This window comes from Hypanus sabinus, chromosome 4 (genome assembly GCF_030144855.1).
Source record: "Hypanus sabinus isolate sHypSab1 chromosome 4, sHypSab1.hap1, whole genome shotgun sequence".
NCBI classification, from domain to species: Eukaryota; Metazoa; Chordata; class Chondrichthyes; order Myliobatiformes; family Dasyatidae; genus Hypanus; species Hypanus sabinus.
The window spans coordinates 55,874,013-55,894,199 of NC_082709.1; the positions used below are offsets into that span (position 1 = coordinate 55,874,013).

At 37.8% G+C, this 20,187-nt stretch overlaps 1 protein-coding gene across 10 annotated transcripts in view; it reads left to right on the forward strand.

Moving 5' to 3' along the window:
• hdac4 (histone deacetylase 4) overlaps positions 1-20,187 on the forward strand; it is a 432,610-nt gene that overhangs the window by 178,537 nt on the left and 233,886 nt on the right. The window contains exon 4 of one of the 10 annotated variants that reach the window (XM_059967113.1): positions 2,490-2,542. The exons of 7 other annotated variants lie outside the window; for them this stretch is intronic. The gene's annotated coding sequence lies outside the window, so the exon portion shown is untranslated. Of the gene's footprint in view, positions 1-2,489; positions 2,543-19,592; positions 19,612-19,719; positions 20,024-20,187 lie in introns of those variants that run through there. 2 more of the 10 variants (XM_059967115.1, XM_059967114.1) reach the window with 2 other exon arrangements.

Sequence of the window (20,187 nt, forward strand, 5' to 3'; positions counted from 1 at the left end):
AGATACTACTTCAAAAATAAGCCTAGTATAGTGATAAAGCCCTTTGAGTGTTTAAAGTGAGAAATTCTTCTTCCATTTCCATCTCCATCTGTAGGTATGCCTCAGCTAATTTCACTTTGCTGAAGTGTTTTCCTCCAGAAACGTTTGCAAAGATATCCTCTATCCTGGGTAGAGGGTATTGGTTTTTTCAGTTCTGGGTTGATGGTGACCTTAAAATTACCACAGATCCTGACAGACCCATCCTTTTTGGCTACTGGGACCACTGGTGTTGCCCATAGGCTCCACTCAACCTTAGAAAGAATTCCTTCAGCCTCCGTGCCAACTAGCTCACTGGTTACTTTATCACAGGTAGTATAAGGAACTAAACAGCCTTTGTAAAACTTGGGTGTGGCTTTTTCATTTAGCTGTATTTTCCCCTTGATAGGTTTTCCAATGCCATTCTGTAGCATCATCCAGTACTTTTCTTAATTCGCTTTCAGTTGACTCTATTGCAGCAGATGTGGCCTGCAAAAGGTGGATGGATCTCTAGTCAAGTTGTGGTTGTCTTGGTCAATCACAACTACGCAATGCTGGCCCTCCTGTTTCTACCAGATGCAAACCCAATGTGGTTTGTTGGTTGTTGTATTTCACTGTTACGAATGTCATTCCCATAGGAGTTATCTCTTCTGCAGAATAAGTTATTAGTTAGACATTTGCAAGCTTTAGTTCATTGACTTTGAAATGTCATCCAAACAGATTTCATGGAATGACTGAAACAACCAAGTCAGTGTGTCCAATTCCATTTTAATTAGTTTGCTGTTCACTTTGGGGTTGCTTACCAGTTGGTAGTTTTCGCACATAAATCACAAAGCAACATCAGTCCTGTGTCATTCTCATCATTAGATGACTGACATGCTTCCATTGATGCCGCGATTTCAGCTGCTCTTTTAAATGTGAGCTGTGCTTCAGTTTGGAGCTATTTTTGAATATTTTCTTGTAAGATCCACAAAGTAAACTTTCTTTCAGCGCATCATTAAGCCCATCAATGAACTGACAAAGTTGAGACAATTCAGCCACATACACTGAAATGGGCTACCTTTCCTTTTAATTCTGCTTAAGAAAACTAAAGCATTCTGCGATCAACAATGTTTTTGGTTTTAAATGCTCTTCTGTTACTTCCACAATATCAGCAAAGCTCATTTCAGCTTGTTTGGTTGGAACAGTCAATCTTCTAAGCAAACTCTATGCCTTTCCACCTGTTGAACTCGGCAAAATTGGCACGCGCTTTTGCTTTCACAAACAGGAGAAAATCTGCAGATGTTGGAAATCCAAGCAATACACACAATATGCTGGAGGAACTTAGCGGGCCAGGCAGCATCTATGGAAAGGAGTGCAGTTGATGTTTCGGGCCGAGACCCTTCCTCTAGAATGGAGAAAAAAAGATGAGGAGTCAGAGTTAGAAGGTGGAGGAGGGGAGAAAGAAACACAAGGTGATAAGTGAAATGGAGGGGGAGGGGTAAAGTAAAGAGCTGGGAAATTGATTGGTGAAAGAGATACAGAGCTGGATAAGGGGGAATCTAATAGGAGTGGGCAGAAGTCCATGGAAGAAAGAAAAGGGGGAGGAGCACCACAGAGAGCAGGCAAATAGATAAGGTGAGAGCGGGAAAAGGGGATTGGGAATGGTGAAGGTCAGGGTGTCCATTACCAGAAATTCGAGAAGTCGGTGTTCATGCCATCAGGTTGGTGGCTAACCAAACAGAATAACCTGACAGCAGAATGGGAAATGGAATTAAAATGAGTGACCACTGGGAAATCCTACTTTTTCTGGCAGACAGAATGTAGCTGCTTGGCAAAATGGTCTCCCTATCTACACTAGATCTCATCAATATACAGGAAGCTGCACCAGGAACACTGGACACAGTATATGACTCCAATAGGCTCGCAGGTGAAGTGTCATCTCACCTGGAAGGACTGTTTGGGGCCCTGAATGGTAGTGAGGGAGGAGGTGTAGGGGCAGATGCAGCATTTGTTCCACTTGCCAGGAGGGAGATCAGTGGGGAGGTACGAATGGACAAGGGAGTTGTATAGGGAGCTGTATAGGGAGCAATCCCTGTGGAAAACAGAAATTGAAGAGGGAGGGCAAGCTGTACTTGGTGGTGAGATCCCATTGGAGATAGCAGAAGATAGTGGAAGTTATGGAGAATTATGTGCTGGATGCAGAGGCTGGTGGGACAGTAGGTGAGGACAAGAGCAACCCTATCCCTGATGGGGTGGCGGGAGGATGGGGTGAGGGAAGATGTGCGTGAAATGGAATAGCTTTTGCTATTTCATTTGCTTTAAGATGCTGCTCAATTTGCTGAGTATACAGTATTTAGTTATGTCTTGTGCAGTAGTGTCTATCTTTTGATGTAGCCAGCTATTTCTGTTTTTTTTTCAAATTTATGATTATCACCCAGTACTCGCTGTTTATGAACCTGTGAATTTCGTCCGTTTTCTGCCTTTCTTTTTAGCTCGAACCTCTCGCTATGCTTCCAAAGAAAAAAGTCGTGCTACACATCAACAGGTAGGTGGTCATCTTAGGTTCATTTTAAATCCTACTGATCACCTCTATTATGTTTAGTCACTCCAAAGCTTAAAACTACTTGAAAGAAAAACACTGAGCCAGAAGATATGTCCTGTATGCTTCAATTTTACTGCAGTGAGGCATGCACATATGCTGTGGTAGCATAATGACCTATGTCATTTATGTACTCTTATATATAACTTATAATGAATTATATAAACAACTAAGAATGCTTAATCAAAGGATATATTTACCATATTACTCAAATATTAAATACACAACAGTCATAAACTCATCCTCCTCCCAGATTCTAACTCACATATATGCAAGTACAATTTGTAGTGGCCAAATAAGCTACCAACCAATATATCTTTGTAATATTGGAGTAAACTGAAGCATCCGGGGAAAACCCATGAGATCTCAGGAAAAGTAATAAAGCCCATGCAGCTCACTGTTCCTTCTAAGCTGCGTGGGTGTGTGACCGCGCAGTAGCTGAAATGCTACATTGCCTTTGTTGCCACGCAGCTGGAATGTTCTTTTCTATAATGTTAATATAATTTTGATAAAGTGTTAATATAATTTTGAAATTATGCTCATACTGTAAAATTTCAAAATCTTTGTTAATATAATTGTGAATTACCCTGTAATTAATTGTTAATGAATATAATCTATTATTTTCTAAATAATAAACATACCACAGCATTTACTTAGAAACATTTTAGAGTTTCAACATATTCTGAATACCAAATAATGTTTCAATTCAGTTGAAGCACTGCAGTATTCAAAAGCAAAAATCAACAAGTTACAGTCACAGTATCTTGACAATACTATTTACTGGAGTGAGAAAGTGAAAGATCTGCTTGCATCCGTAAGTTTTGATGTCAATACCACACCTATTATTCAATCTATTTAATCACTTGCATGATAGATTTCCTGATAATGAATTAAGAGAACAACAAGCTTTTGATCCCTTGCTTTTGCAAATGCAACCAATTTGAATTTGGAGAAGAGGATATTGTACAACTGTCAAAAGATGCTCATTTACTATTACAAACTATGATTAAATCATTGAATAAAGAATATTGCAGCAATACTGTGATTTCGAATTTGTTGTCTCTGAGAAAGTTAAGACTGGTTATATTAAGATGTTCACTGATATGTTGAACTACTTGCTTAGAAATGAAGAATTTGAAGAATAGTCAATTCTTGTTAACATCATTGGAACATTTCAAGTTTCTAGAGCTGACTGCGAATGGATTCAACCTTATGAATTCAGTCTAATGTAAATCTAGAAGTGGAACATTTTGATGGTCTACTGAGGATTCAGATGTATTTTTCATCTGGATGCAAAATTACTCTGGACAGTGTTATAGATAATGGATTTGTAATGAAGACAGATAGGAAAACATTTACAAAGTGTGAAAGATTTTCTTGTACTGTATTTCATTACAACCTTGACTTGCAGATACAACAGGTTATTAAGAAGGCAAATGGAATATTGGCCTTCATTGCTAGAGAGATTGAATTCAAGAGCAGGGAGGTCATGCTGCAACTATACAGGGTACTGGTGAGGCCACACCTGGAGTACTGCGTGGAGTTCTGGTCTCCATACTTGAGGAACGATGTACTGGCTTTGGAGGCAGTGCAAAGGAGGTTCACCGGGTTGATTCCAGGGATGAAGAAGTTAACCTATGAGGAGAGATTGAGTCGCCTGGGACTAAACTCTCTGGAGTTCGGAAGAATGAGAGGGGATCTTATAGAAACATACAAAATTTTGAAAGGGATAGATAAGATAGAAATAGTAAAGTTGTTTCCATTGGTAGGCGAGACTAGAACTAGGGGACATTGCCTCAAGATTCAGGGGAGAAGATTTAAGACGGAGATTAGGAGAAACTGTTTTTCCCAGAGAGTGGTGAATCTGTGGAACTCTCTGCCCAGAGAAGCAGTTTAAGGCTTCCTCACTAATATATTTAAGAAACAGTTAGATAGGTTTTTACATAGCAAAGGAATTAAGGGTTATGGGGAAAAGGCAGGTAAATGGAGCTGAGTTTACAGACAGATCAGCCATGATCTTATTGAATGACTGGATGGCGTACTCCTGTTCTTATTATGTTCTTCAGAGAGTCATAGCAAAGTACAGCAAGGAAACAGGCCCTTCGGCCCATCCAGTCCATGTCAAAGCCATTTAAACTGTGTACTCCCTTCAATTAATAAATACAATAAAAAATATTTGGTTATTCAATTTTCATTCTAAATATTCATTGTATGGATATTACAAAAAACATTTGAAGTGCCACGCAGCTGTTTTAAAAATAATATAGTTAACATTGATACAGGTATCACTGGAGGTTCGGAATAATCCAGATTCACTGGAGCTGTGAGGCAGCAGTTCAACCAGCTGCACCACTGTGCCACAAGAATATTTCTGCCACCTCTTTAAAATATCTGTATCTCTTCTATTGTTTTCCTTCATGCAATCTTCAGAATCTGTTGTGTTTAGCCATTTTTATTTGGTGGCTTTGAGTTAGTTACTTTACAAATTTAAAAGGAAAATTTGCTTATCACACAACTTTAAAAATAATGTAATTCTATCAAATGAACCAATCATGATACTGTACATTCTAAAATTTCAGCCTTCTTCATCCCAAGTGTATTTGATATTCATGTGTTATAATAAAGGTAGCTAATTGAAAGAGAGTAGAGTCTTATTGTCATCATGTTTCAACTCCGGAGTGGTAGACTCCAGTTAAGTCTTCAGATTAAAAAATGGTAGCGACAGTTTAATTTTAACATGGTTGCAAATGTTTGTTGATGTGCTTATACAGAACACACATGTAATGTTCAAGCCCATTCAGTGTAGCTATGGTTAGTGAAATGCTAAGATCTACTTCCATTAATGGGTAGTGGTAGCTTCAAGAATATAAAAGCTTAGAGCTCTACAACATTGCATTTCTTCTCTTTTGAGCTTGGTATATTTAGTTAATTTTGTTCATTTTACTAAACTTAAGTTGAAAGGCCTTTCTTCCTGCCAACATTAGCTTAAATGGCTTCGGAAGTCAGGAAGTCACATTTGGATTTTATTTTCCATTCATAGGTTCCAGAGAAGTAGGTTAAAGTATACGCAAATAAATATTTTCATAAATGCAGTCTTAATATCCATCGAACTGTATTTCTTGGCATGGCATCAAGCGATCTTTTGGTTAGTAAGATCACCTTGGTAGTGCAGTAGGTGATACAATTACTTAGGAAGTCTTATTTAATTTTCCTAATACTGTTACCCAAATTCTTTCTGGCACTTATTTGCTGACTAAGGTTAAGCAGTCCATTATAATTGGATGTATGCAGGAATGAAACAAGTGACAAGGTAATTCTTCAAATGAATAGTCAGAAACTATACCAAGTAATGTGGAAGAGGGGAGAAAATCTACTTGTGTCGCTAACAGTATTTCAAGGAATCTTTATGTTTTATGCAGTCATATAATCAAATTTGAAAGGTGCTGTCCTGCCTCATGAATCTCTTATGATGGAGATGATAATTTTTGTAAGTATTATGTAAGCAATTGATGCAAAATACTTTTTGAATACTATAAGGGTACTCAGCTGCAGTCCCAGTCTCTTCATGTAATGCATGTTTCCTTTTCAAATGAATGGTTCTTTACAGCATGAAGGTTTAACCCATTGTTAGTTTGCAGATAATAGTAAATCTGATTGAAGCTTCATTTGCCAGTAGTATGGCCTATTCAACATTATAAAAAGATTATGGTAGCTGGTACAATATATTTGTTTAGCTGTACAATTCTTTCAAAATCAGTCTTAATTGATAAAGGGTCCCTGCTTGTAACTTTGTGAAATTTGTTTCTCTGTAGTTGCAGCTTCTATTGGTGTATAAATTTTCCACCATGGTTTTCAGTTACTATTTCTGAGCATTTTCTACTCCCCTGTAATGGTGTGATTTTTGAAAGCGGTAAATAATGCAACTTACTTGGTCTTTAATTGAAAGCTCAAGTCTTGTTTTTATCTTAATCAAGTCAGGGAAAGCCCTGGCTTTCAGCTAGAGTGGAAATAGAGACAACACAGTTGTTGCAGTGCCCTGAAACCACACATTTCCCCACACTGGAAATGTTGTCACGGGCTGATGAAACTGAGAAAGAATGAAACTCAATTGCCTTAACCTTTATTGTTAAGCAGCAACTGCTCACCCTGAAAATACAAATAGGCACAGATTTTTGAGCAATAGTTATGGTGAAATGACTGACTATGGCAATTTAATGATTTTCATGCTATGATGGCATAATTCCACAGTGGCTGTGGTGATTCATTTTGACCTAATACTGTGCTGTTTTGATCTAACTGCATCATCGTCAAAATAAGGTCACTTGAACTCTTGCATGGGTAGGCCATTTAGGAAATAATCACAGACCAAAATTTTGCATTTGTTCTTTTCAAATTAATTGTTTGCTAGTGTTCTCAGTAGTAATTACTGCTTAACAAGCTTTATGACATTAATTTTGTGTATCTTTATCATTTCAAAGTGAGAATGATTCAAAATATTAGTGTTTTGTGCTTTTAAGTGTCAGCTCTACTTTAACCAATCTTTATTTAGCAATTTTTTTTTAAAGTTGAATTTTAAAAAAGAAATATTTCCTAATTGTAAGAAGTCTTCAATGTTAGCCAACTCAATGGCACATCAGAATTAGTTGGCACAAGAGCATAAAAAATAGGAGTAAAAGGACAACTTATCAGGGCTTATTTACCTAGGCCACAATATCTGTTCTGTCCACATAGCCTTCAATCCCCTGACTTCCAACAGATTTTTTTTAATTGAGCTAGTCTCTACATTTCTCTGGGGTAGAAAATTCTGGGAAAAATATCTGTGCATCTCAATTTCAAATGACTGGCTAGTTTTTTGGTAGCTGGATCACCTTGTTCATGACTCTGCCATTACTGAAAAATCTCAAACTCCCCCATCATGCATGCCACCTTAATATCTTGAATGTTTGGATAAGATTGCCCCCATTTTTTCTAAACTCTAAAGAATGCAGATATGATCTTAGTGGCTTTCATTAATAGGTCAATCCTCTCATCCAGAAATAAAAGTGGTGAATCTCTTTTGGATTGCCTCCTATGGTACTGTATCCTTTAAGTAAGGGAGTCAAACTCTGTTCAATACTCCAACTGTGATCTCACAAACACCCAGTACAATAATAGTAACAAAATTTCCCTAATCCTCAATTCCAGTCCTTTTGCAATATAAAAACAGTTTGCCATTTGCCCTCTTAAGTTCCTGCTGCACCTGCGTGCTATTTTTTTGTGATTGTGATTCATGCGCATTCCTATTCACTCTTGATCAACAGCAGATGATTGTTGATTTGTCCTTGGCCAGAGATTCAGGACCAATAATTATAATCATTTGGTAGGATAATTTTAACTTGGGAGTGTTATTATTTCAGAAGGAAGGATGTGTATCTCGTATGCAAAATGGCAGTTTTAGATTACTAATTATCATAAAACACAAGGGAATGTACAGTTCTTCAAATAAATGTTACTTTAAGAAATGTGAGAAAAAGAATTAATTTCCTCTTTCATCACTGTTCAGTAGATGTTTGACCACATACCATTAAAAGTTTATTGAGTGTCTTGACAAATTAGATTACATTTATTTGGAGAGTGGCGGATATGATTTCTAAGGGTAGAGCAGTGGATGTTGTTTACATAGGCTTTAGTAAAGCACTGGACAAGGTACCTCATGGTAGGCAGGTGCAGAAGGTGAAATCCACATAGGATCTGTGGTAAAATAGATTTAAAATTGCCTTGTTCATCACTCAGTGGCCACTTTAATAGGTACCCTGTACCTAATAAAATGGCTATTCAGTATATGCTTGTGCTCTTCTGTTGTTATACCCCATCAGCCTCGAGGTTCAACATATTGTGCATTCAGACCATTTTTTGCACATCATTTTTGTAGCACATAGTTACTTGAGTTACTGTTACTTTCCTATCAGCTTGACCTAGATTGGCCATTTTCCTCTGATCTCTCTCATTAATAAGGCATTTTCATCCCAAGAATGCCACTCACTGCATGTTCTTTGTTTTTCATACCATTCTCTGTAAACTTCAGAGACTGTTGTGCATGAAAATCTCAGGAGATCAATAGTTTCTGAGATACGCATACTACCCCGTCTAGTACCAACAATCATTCCACAGTTAAAAATCACTTAGATCGCATTTCTTCCCCATTCTGATGTTTGGTCTGAACAACAACTAAACCTATTGACCACGTCTGCATGCTTGTACGCATTGAGTTGCTGCCACATGATTTTCTGATTAGATATTTGCATTTATAAGCAGGTGTACCAAATAAAGTGGCCACTGAGTGTAGGACACAGGATAGTAGAAGAATGATGATTTTCTGATTGGAGGTCTATGACTAGTGGTGCTCTGCAAGAATCAGAGAGGGGTCTAGTTAATTGAACACATCGGGACCAGTGCATTTTGGCTCAATTAAGTGGCTGCCCCAATTTGTGCATTGTATGTGTATTAGTTCCTAATAGTTATTGACAGAGGAATTAATCCAGTGTACACTGTCAGGTTCTTTTGATTGCCTATAAATGAATAAAATCAGCATAGTCACCTAATGCAGATAATGGGTTATCTCCAGGCAATACTTTCAATGATTGCATCTTCCAGATCTTCACTTTCGTTGTAACATCAAGATAATTTTTGATACCTTCAACTCCTTCGTAGTTCCCAACTGGTTGAAGTAGTGAAATGGTTGCATTTCCACTCCTGGCTGTTTCTGGCATCTCCAAGTCTGAATGCTTGAAAACACCGTGAGCAAAGCAGTACTGAATTGTCTTTCTGTTTATTTCTCACCAACTATCAAAGACAAAAATCACCGATTCTTGAACACAAACACACGCAACTGATGCTGTTTAAAAACTGTTCAATCTGAGCACAGTGTAATATTGAACAACCACATGACGTGCACGTGACTGACATTAGTTAGAAACTGTTCAGTAACAGTCTCCTGTCCCATTTAAGTAGCATAATATCCCAAATAAGTGGCTGCCCCAGCAACATTTTCCTGTCCCAGTTAAGTGGCATAGTTTCCTAAATAAACAAAGGAAATCCCAGTTGTTTTCTCAATTCGTTTTTGTTGTTTTAAGAGTTGTCCCAAATATACATGTAACCCCCAGGTTCGGTGGCCTGCATAAATCTAGGGGAAGATAGTCGCCGCCCCTGACAAAATGATGAAATCTCATTTGTGTGGATGCTGCGTGATGTGTTTCCCTGTTACAACTCAGTACCTCGGAAGATCAGACAGTATACCATATGCAATTAAACAATTGAGCTTTATAATTCTTAAGCTGGGTACAGGGTTAGTACGAAAAACAGAAAGTAAAAGGGCCCATTTTAATGAAACAATCTATTGTGTGCATTGGAGCTCACGGTTTTCCGTCCTTGAATTCCCCATCGATTTCCTCCGAGCGTCGTTGACTCCCAGACCCTCACTCCAAGTCCACTCCGCCCTGTAGTCTATCAACTCGCTCCTCTCATGTCTTCTCTCTTCATCTCTCGCCGACAAAAGACTGTTAATACCTTCTCTCAGGAGCACAAACAACACACCTTTCATTGGATGGTGCACATTCCAAAGCCCCCGTTATCTCTAGTGTTAACCCAAACACTTCTACTACAGAGAAACCATTACATTAACAGTGAAACCTTGCAGGGCGTTACATACAGCTGCCCTGATTAAACGATGGCCCAATTAACAATAATTATCAGTATATATTAATGATTTGGGTGAAAGTGTATGTGTCTGATCTGTAGATTCCCAGGTAGGTCCAAGTCAGAGGTCCCCACAGATGGGAGTCATGAGGACCAGTGATCCTGTCAGTCACCTGAGTTGGAGGTTCATATAAGACTGGAAATTGAGGCCTGAAAGTCAGACCCATGGTCAGTGAGTCCTTGGTTGATACCCAGCGGTTGGCAAGTTCTGAAGACCAAAGTCGAAAGTTGAAGTCCAAGGGTCATCAAGTCCAGAGGTAGAGTCCTTGTGGTTGGACAGTCCAGTTGTCAGAAGCCCATTGTTTGAGAATCTGGGCCAAAGACTACAGACTGTAGGCCCAATGCCTGAGTGTCCGGGGTCAAGGACTTGAGGCCCAGAGGTTTATTTATTTAGAAATCAATGTTTTGCACCCTTTCAGATTCGGATTTATTTATCACAGGTTCTGTTGAACATTGTGGGCATGCTGTGTTGGCCCTAGAATGTCTGGTGCCACTTGCACTCTGCCCCCTGCATATCCTTCATTTTGTATTAGTTGTTAACATAAATGATATATTTCACCGTATGCTTACATAAATATGTGATTAGTAAATCTGAATCTGAAAGGGTGAAGAAGAAATTCACTAGGATATTGCTGGGATTGAAGAATATTAGCTATAAGGAGATGCTTCCTCTGGAGTGTCAGAGGCTCAGGCAACCTGATAGAAGTATACAAAATTATGAGAAGCACAGTTCGAGTAGACGGTAAGTCTTTTTCCCAAATACTAGAGGCCATAGGTTTAAAGTGAAAGGAGAAAAGTTTAAAGGAGATTAGGAAGGCAAATTTTTTTTTAACGGTGGTAGATGCCTGAAGCATGCTGCCGGGGAAGGTGGTGGGAGAAGAGACAACCATAACACTTAAGAGGCATTAGGCACGTACATAAACAGGGAATGGAGGGATGTAGACCATGAATGTGCAGATATGATTAGTTTGATTGGTACAGATATTGATGGCTTGAGGGGCCTGTTCCTGTTCTGCAAAGTTCTGATTATTGATTCATTGCAGTGTACTTTTTAAAGATTGGGGTTCATCTGGTGTTAAATCGTTGAAAATACCTACTGTAAAAAAGGGTTTGCCCGCAACAAGATATCTCCAATTGAGTGGATGAAATTGAACATTTGTTTTAGTCTGGTGGTGCTAAGGGATGGTATGGGAAAGTACAACTTCATTGCATTGAGTCTTAGTAAAGCAATATTATGTACTTTTGGCAGTCTAGCACGTCAACAACTTTAGTTACAATTTCTATCATCTCTTTTGTATTACCTGCATGACATTTAAGTTTAGCTACCTAGGAGAAATCTTCATGACTCATATTGCAGGTAATAGTAGAGCCATGTAATACCAGTTCAAAGCAATCAAACTTGACCCATACTGTCTGGACAATTTTGGACAACTGAAGGCTTCTGTTGAAATGTCTAGGTGGACCATTAAATCTGGATAGTTTTCTCACCTAGTTTGACACCACATAAAGTTTATTTACTTTGCAATATCTGATAATATTTTTGCCACTTCACTGTGTTATCCAGTTATCCAGCAATCTGAAAGTGTTTTACAGTTTTGGTGGCATTGTGAAACAAAACTGGTTTCAATTAATTTAAAATGTCAGCCAGAAGAATTTCATGGTTTCAAAAAAAGCACAAGTAATAAAAATCAGATGACTTGTTGACGTTGGCTATGGTATACATGCAAAATTATGTTCCCTAGATCAAATGTCAGCAATGAAAGAAACACCAACAGTTTTTTTTATTGTGATTAACTTATTCCTATGTGTACTTCCCAATAAACCAACCTTAATGTAATTTATGTGGGGCTTGAAATTGGACTGAAATGTGAAAAGCGTTTAAGTTAAAAAGTATTGACTTTGGAAATCTGCTGATTGTTTACTTTTATACCTTCAAGCTAAATTGCTTGACTATTTGTTAGTCAGGGTTTTTAAATCCAATTAGTGTAGAGATTGCAGTCAGCAGCTGCTCTGTGTTATTTAATAGAAGAGCATCGAAAGTATTAACTAGTGCAGTTTTGAATTTTTACTGAAACTGGGTCATCTAGGTGTTTGAGACGTGGTCAGAATCAATCTACTTTAAGACTAAACTGAGCCATTGAAATAAGATCTGTGGCTGTGATATTTATAGAAGCTCTTCCATTTGCATTTCCTGTTGTATGTTACAATTTGCTTTGGCATGAAGTATCTATTTTCACCCACAGCTTCTCAAGCTGTGGGTGGCAATAGCTATTTGTGAAAAAATTATGCAGTAGTTTTTTGACTGATTTTCATTCATTGAACCAAAGTGTGTACAATACTGTTCCAAAACAGAATTAAAGAGAAAAAAATCCTTGTGTTTAATGATTGGCCCAACCCAGTTAAGCCTGGTTCTTGGCCCCAGTCTGCCAGAAGGTGAAGAGTTTACTGATAGTTTTCCAACTGCTGTACCAAATACAAATGAAAGGGGTGTGGGGAGGAGGGGAGCTGGGAAGGAGGGAGGGAGAGAGGGAGACAGAAGAGAGTTGTAGAGCTGTGGAGCTAATGTTGATCTAATCTCATATTTCTAATTGTATAATTCCCAAATGTCCAACATTGCAAGCACTCAGTGTTAGTCAATAGATCATTGCTCAAATGTCATTACATTTGTTTCAGTACTTAACACCTCAATCAAAGAGTGTTTGACTATGGGGCTTTTACCTTCAAAAGGACTGGAAAGGTATGGTGATCTGTTTCAGTCCTTGTAATGATGCACCATGAATCACTGGGATCCATGCAATTGTATATAGAAAGAGCAGCTGTTCCAATGAAGGTTCCTGGACCTGAAATATTACCTGATTTGCCTTCCACGGATGGTTTCTGATCTACTGAGTGTTTCCAGCATTTGCTGATTTTACTTCAGATTTCCAGCATCTCTGGTGCTTTTATTTTCATTCTTGTAGTTATGTCTTGTTTAACGGCACTAAATAAAATACCCAAGTAACCATTAATGACAGAATAGTTATTTTAATTATTTTATTAGAACATAAGTATTATAATTAAATTAAATTGAATTAATGTAATTAATTCAAAACTCCATGAAGCTTTTCTATTTCCAGTGCTAATTATAATAGCTAAAATTTTGGCTACATAGAAAAATTTTTATTGTACATGAATTGGATGAATTATGAAGGTTTGTGTATATACATCTGATATTACTTGGTTTTCCCTTAAACTATGTGTTAGTTACTCACTAAATATAAATTGTAGTTTACTCTGCACTCAATGGCCACTTTATTACGTACTTCCTGCGCCTAATAAAGTGGCCACTAAGTGTTTGTTCATGTTCTTCTGTTGCTGTATCCTATCCACTTCAAGGTTTGATGTATTGTGCATTCAGAGATGTTCTTCTGCACACCACTGTTGTTACACACGGTTATTTGAGTTACTGTCACCTTCCTGTCAGCTTGAACCAGTCTGGCGATTCTCCTGTGACTTCTCTCATTAACAAGGAGCTTTCATAGAACTGCTGCTCACTGGGTGTTTTTTTTTTATTTACTTGCACCATTTTCTGTAGGCTCTAGAGATTTTTGTGAATGAAAGTCCTAATAGATCACCAGTTTGAGATATTCAAACCACCCCACCTGGCACCAGCAATCATTATGTTCAAAGTTACTCAGGTCACATTTCTTCCCCATTCTTTTGTATGGTCTGAACAACAACTGAACCCCTTTAACATGTCTGCATGTTTTTATTCATTGGGTATGCACATAATTGGTTGATTAGATATTTGCATTAATGAATGGGTGTACCTAATAAAGTGGCACAGAGTGTATATTTTAAAATGAATTTTGTGGACTCATTTAGGGAGTGTTTTGGCACCAAGGAAAGGAAGATGAAAACAAACACTCGATGCACAGGCAGTTTAACATCTGTAGAATTGCAGCTTTAACTTTAGTTCTATGGAATTTAACAAAATAGGCCCTTTTATTGTCTGAGGTGATGTTGTACACAAATGGCAGGTTGGTAGAGGACAGTTGATGAGTGTAAAGGCCTTCATTTCTTTCAGTGATTGAACTGACATAAACTCTGAGCTTGGCCTCCAAATGTGCACAAGCATGTGTTATTAAACGCAAAGTACACTGCAGATGCTGTGGTCAAAGCAACACGTACAACACGCTGGAGGAAAGCAGGTTGGGCAGCATCTGTGGAAACGAGTGCTGCCCATGGATGCTGCCCGGCCTGCTGAGTTCCTCCAGTGTGTTGTACATGTAATCATGTGTTATTACTGTGCTGCTGAAGTTGTTAATTTTGTAGTGCAGGTGAGATTGGTTAAACCATTTCTGTGCTCCTGAGAGGTTGTTTGGAGGTAAGGAAGCAATAATGCATTGAGAAAGGTTGGAGAAACTGAGGCATTGAACTTGAAAATTTGTTGTTTTATGGCAGCAATGCAGTGCAATACACACAAAAAGCTATGAATTACAGTAAGAAATTTATATATACCGTTTTTTAATTAAGTAAGCAAATCAAAAAGAGAGCGAAAAATAATAGTGAGGTAATGTTTATGGTAGGTTCATTGTCCATTCAGAAATCTGATGGCAGAGGGGAAGAAGCTGTTCCTAAACTATTGAGAGGGTATCTTCAGGTTCCTGGACCTCCTCCCAATGAGAGGAGGGCATAATTTAGGTGATGGAGGTCCTTCACAATGGATGCCTTTTTGAAGCAATACCTTTTGAAAATGTCCTCGATGCTGGAGAGGCTTCTTCCCATGATCAAACTGGCTGAGTATGCAATCTTCTGCAGTTTTTTCTGATCCTATGCAGTGGCCCCTCCATATTAGATGGTGATGCAGGAAAATGCAAGAAGAGGACAAATTTTTTGCAGTCAGCCAAATTTGAAGAGGGTTTTCTATAGTCCTTCCTGACTATAACTGTCACTTCTTCATTGAAGTTGAGAAGGTCCAAGTTTAGTGTTGTTTTACCTACTTGCATTCTTGGAGTTATCATTGGTCCCACTGTAACTCTAAATGCACAGAACCCATGCTACCATTTCAGGAACAACTCTTAAAGCACTTAAAGATTGTTGAAGAGAATGCTGTTGATAACTCTTCCTTTATCAAACAGCAAAGAAACCTTACTTTAGTTACCAAGGTATGATTAGTCACCCTTCTTGAAGATGGTCCCCATTATCACTAATCTGAACTTTGTCTGTATCTGAGCAGCAGAGGGAATTGCAGCAATGAGGTTAGTAGCCCGTGAGCCAGAACCCCAAACTTGGGCCACCAGTACCAACCGGGGGGGGGGGGGGGAATAATTCTTATAGTGATTTTTGGCAAGGTATACACCCCTAGTGCTAGAAAATATGTGATAGCATTACAGCAGTGGTAGCTTGTCTACGGCAAAGGCAGCCCCCAAGGACATTACCTCCGACCTGATGAAGGCGTATGTGATCGGTGAGCAATGCTATTCAACCTTCAAGGATGAGAGGCTAGAGGAAGACTCACCAGCAAAGAAATTCCATGACCCAATGAAAATCAACAAGCTGAAAACATTACATGATATGTGTAAGAAGAGAGAAATGAAATCAAATGGGAGGGCAATCATCTTGAAAGTAGACAGGTCTTTGTTCGGGCATATCATAGTGATGACACAAGGGCGCAGACTGATAATCTCAAGCTCTCAGACATCCATCTCATATATTTCCTCTTCAAATCCTTTATCTCTTCCTTATTGTACCCTTCTGTTTTCTGCAGCCAACTGATTTCCTCAACATAGTCCTTTAGTGACAAGAAAATACAGTCACTAAGACCATGGGCAGACAAGGAAAATCTTGCTCCATCACCCAGAACCCAGGGACTTGACTAACTGCAGTGGCTGCACATCTTTGCCATTAAGTTTAGGATATACGTTTCTTTGCAAAATTAAAAGTATTGTATTCCTCCTTTAGCTTTGCTAACTTTGTATATCAAAGATAGTGAAGCTTTCCATAAATCCATTATCTTGCATCTGTTCACAAAAACCTGTCAGAGGTTTAATGAGCATATAGTAAATATCAGATAGATCTGGTGTTCGTAGCATTATTTTGTTCTTCACTAAACAAAGGTTAATAGAAATCTCTTCAGTGAACATACAGTTGGCCCTACCTATCCGCCAGGGATTGGTTCCAAGACCTCCTGCAGATACCAAAAAATGCAGATGTTCAAGTCCCTTATTTAACCTGGCTCAGTGCAGTGGTCTTTAGGACCCAGTGGAGCCCCAGACCTTATTTAACATGCTCTATATGGTGGACATTAGGACCCAGCAGTGCAGCTCTGAATCTGCGGTGTTTCTGTTCAGGAAAATAATCACGATCACGATTGAAAATAAGGTGGAAGTAATAAAGTGATCGGAAAGAGGTGAAAAGGAAAATCGGTCAGTGGAAAAGCGTTAGGCTACAGTTGGTCAACGATCGGAACAATTTTAATGAAGCACGTGAAAGGCCCTGCCCCGATGAAAGCTACAATTATTACTAAGCAATGCAGTGATTTAATTATTGAAATACGTATGTTTCTTAAGTGTTTTATATGCTTAGAAAGGTAAAATATGTACTACATACTAAGAAAAACGTTTGACTAACTGATGCTAAATAATACCAGGTGTACCTGTTCCGACTTCAAATCCGACTTAAAGACGGACTCAGGAATGGAACTCATTCATAACCCGGGGACCGCCTGTACTTTTAACTCATTTCTAGATTACTTATAATACCTAATACAATGTAAATGCTATGTAAATAGTTGATATACTGTATTGTTTAGGGAATAATGACAAGAAAACATAGTCTGTACATAGTTCAAGTGACGAGTGCTGGAGATAATGACAAGAAAACATAGTCTGTACATAGCTCAAGTGACGAGTGCTGGAATAATGACAAGAAAACATAGTCTGTACATAGCTCAAGCGACGAGTGCTGGAGAGAGAACTTCTGGGTTTTCCCAATCCGTGGTTGGTTGAATCTGCGTATGCAGAATCCGCGGATAAGGAGGGCCAACTGTATTCAGACATGTGTAAAGAAAAACAAGTGTACCTAGGTAACTATTATCATGCATGGAAGCAAAGCACTACTAAAAGATGTGTCCTCAATGAAATTAAATTTGTAAAGACATGCTGCAGGCACTAGGTTTAAATGCTACACTCCACTGTTGTAAAATTTTCCTGATCGGTTGCAAATGGAATTTGGTTTCATTAAATGCCACTATACCCCTGTCATGCAGATTTAATCAATGTTTCAAAATAATCATCAGTTCCAGGAAATTATCGTTTTTAACAAATATAAGCTGTGTATTTCTAATAAAACATTAATGTAAAAACTTGCTGTCAAATGTTTGTTTTCATGAATTCATTTAAATGAATTTAAATTTGTGACAGAACTAAACTTTGCTGGCAGTTGTTGAAAAGTTGCAAAACAATTATCTATGAAAAGATCTTCAAACCACCTAATGCCCTTTTTATACCAATCATGAAATGTTGAGTCTTGCATAGAATTTAGGAAAAGATGATTATGTAAGATAGGGCGAGAGAGTGAAACCATGAAGGCCATTAAGTTTTCTAAACTGAGCCCATATTCTCTGGGTATGTCTAATAAGAGGATTAACAATTAGTCTAGGCAAGTGACAAGGGAGTGCAGATCCAAGAAGTGCAGAAGTAACGAGATCCTTAGTAGAGTTCAACTCCATGGCCACCCATTTTGGACAGTCAGACTGATTATAAAAAAAAGAACCAAAAAGTAAGACAGCGAATATTGGCTGCCCAATAATATAAATGGAAGTTGGGCTAAGCCATACCACCTTTTTTAGATTTTTGAAGGTAAGCTTTATTAAGCCTAGAATGTTTGTCCTTCCATAGATGGGACAAAATGATAGAATCTAACAAGTCAAAAAAAGCTTTAGAAATAAAAATTGGTATAGACTGAAATAAGTATAAAAATTTAGGAAGGATAAACATTCTAAAAACATTAATTCGACCTACCAGAGACATAGGTAAGGATGACCATTGTGTCAAACTCTGTTTTGTAGAATTTAAAAGATTAGCAAAATTTTCTCGAAAAAGATTCTTGAAGTTCCTTGTTTTTGTAATACCAATGTAAGTAAATTGATAATTAACTACTTTAAAAGGGAGGTCATGAAATACTAATTAATTATTCACTTCTCAATTTGGACATAAAATTTCAAAAGGTGTGGGGACCTTGAATACTTTCATAACCCCTTTAGATTATTCTTTTTAATCTCTTACAACTTTTTTTTCTCTGTATGTTTTATGGTTTCTTTTTGATGGAAATTATAGTTTTGGTAGTAGGCATTATTATTCTTTTTTTAAGTTTATATTTACAGCTCTGTGGGGTTGAATGCTCCGATTATTTTTTTTACATATTGTAATGGTTGGCCTGGATTTCCATAGTGGGAGGTTGGGGAGGATACTAACTTTATATGATTTTATTCTGGGTGCTGTTTCCTTATTGTTAGGAATTATATCATTGATATGCTTATTTTGCACTGTATTAACCTTTACTTTGTTGTTGGGTTTTTTGTTTGTAGTTGGTTTGTAGAAATGCATAAAAAAATTAATTTAAAAAATTGTGACAATGGTAGATGGCTTCAGCAACTGGAAATGCATACTGCTATCTCTGGATAATTTATTTTTTTATCTCTGTCATGTGTAATAATACAAAAGAATTTAAAAATCTGCATTCTTAGTCGTGTGGTATGTCATATTGTACACCCAGCAACGTTACACATGGTTCAGCTAGTTTTGTAAGAAAATCATGTGTTGACCTAGCAAGAGACACTTTGAAGAGACTTTGTACTTTGCCACAGTTCAGGAGACTCTTCTTTTAAATCTTGTTAATAATAATGAAACATCTTGATGTATTTATTTGGAAATTAAAAGTTATAGGTATTTCCAATGTTTAAGAAGCACCAGCTCTCCAGAGCAACTGTGTCAAAAAAGAAACTGGGTGGTTTAGCACTTCTCTCTTGTACTGTCCAAGTAATATTTTACAAATTATTGCTAAAATTTTATTACTTCACCCTAAAATGCAGGGTGGTGCTTTTGTTTCTTGAGTATGTTGTGGACTAGCTATATGCATGTTGTAAGATCATTTACTAGCTAGTGGAATTTGATTGGGTGTATTGTGGAAATATTAACTTGTGTGGCTTGATTTAATGAGACTGGTTTAGCTGTACTGGGGGTACTGCTGGTCTGGGGCTAAATACATTCATTGAGTTTCAGGAAATGGATGACTGTGCAGTAAGTGCTCAGTATGCTTGACAGAGTGTTCTGATGTCATCATTAAATTCTGTAAGCAAATAGCTTGGGCAAACCTGCCTTGTTCTGACGGAAACTTAATTTCTTTCTCATCAACAATTACTTCAAGTTTGCAACTGCAGTAAATGGGGAAGGTAACCATGGGTACCGTCTGCTTCATAATGCTGAATGAGTGATTTGTCTTGGCTTTTATCAGCTGGGAGAGGATTTTTAACAATTGTATCAAAGGAACGCTGAGGAAAACGTTTGCAGCTAATAACCATTGGATGTTAGTAGAGAATGTCCTGGATTACTAGCTTGTTTTCTGTTCTGTGCTGCAGTGGAATGTCGCTAAATGTGGCTTCCTGATGTTAACCTTTCATGGCATGAAGTTGTGGCCATTGATATTTTAATGGTAAGAGAGAGCTATTCTATTAATTTTCAGTAGTAACATACTATTTCCCAACCCCATAGATCTTTTAAGGCAACAGGAGAAAAATAGAAAAATCTACAGATGATTCTTTTTAACTTGGAATCTGCAATCTGCTTGGTAATAGGATTTGGAGTTATTAAAAATCA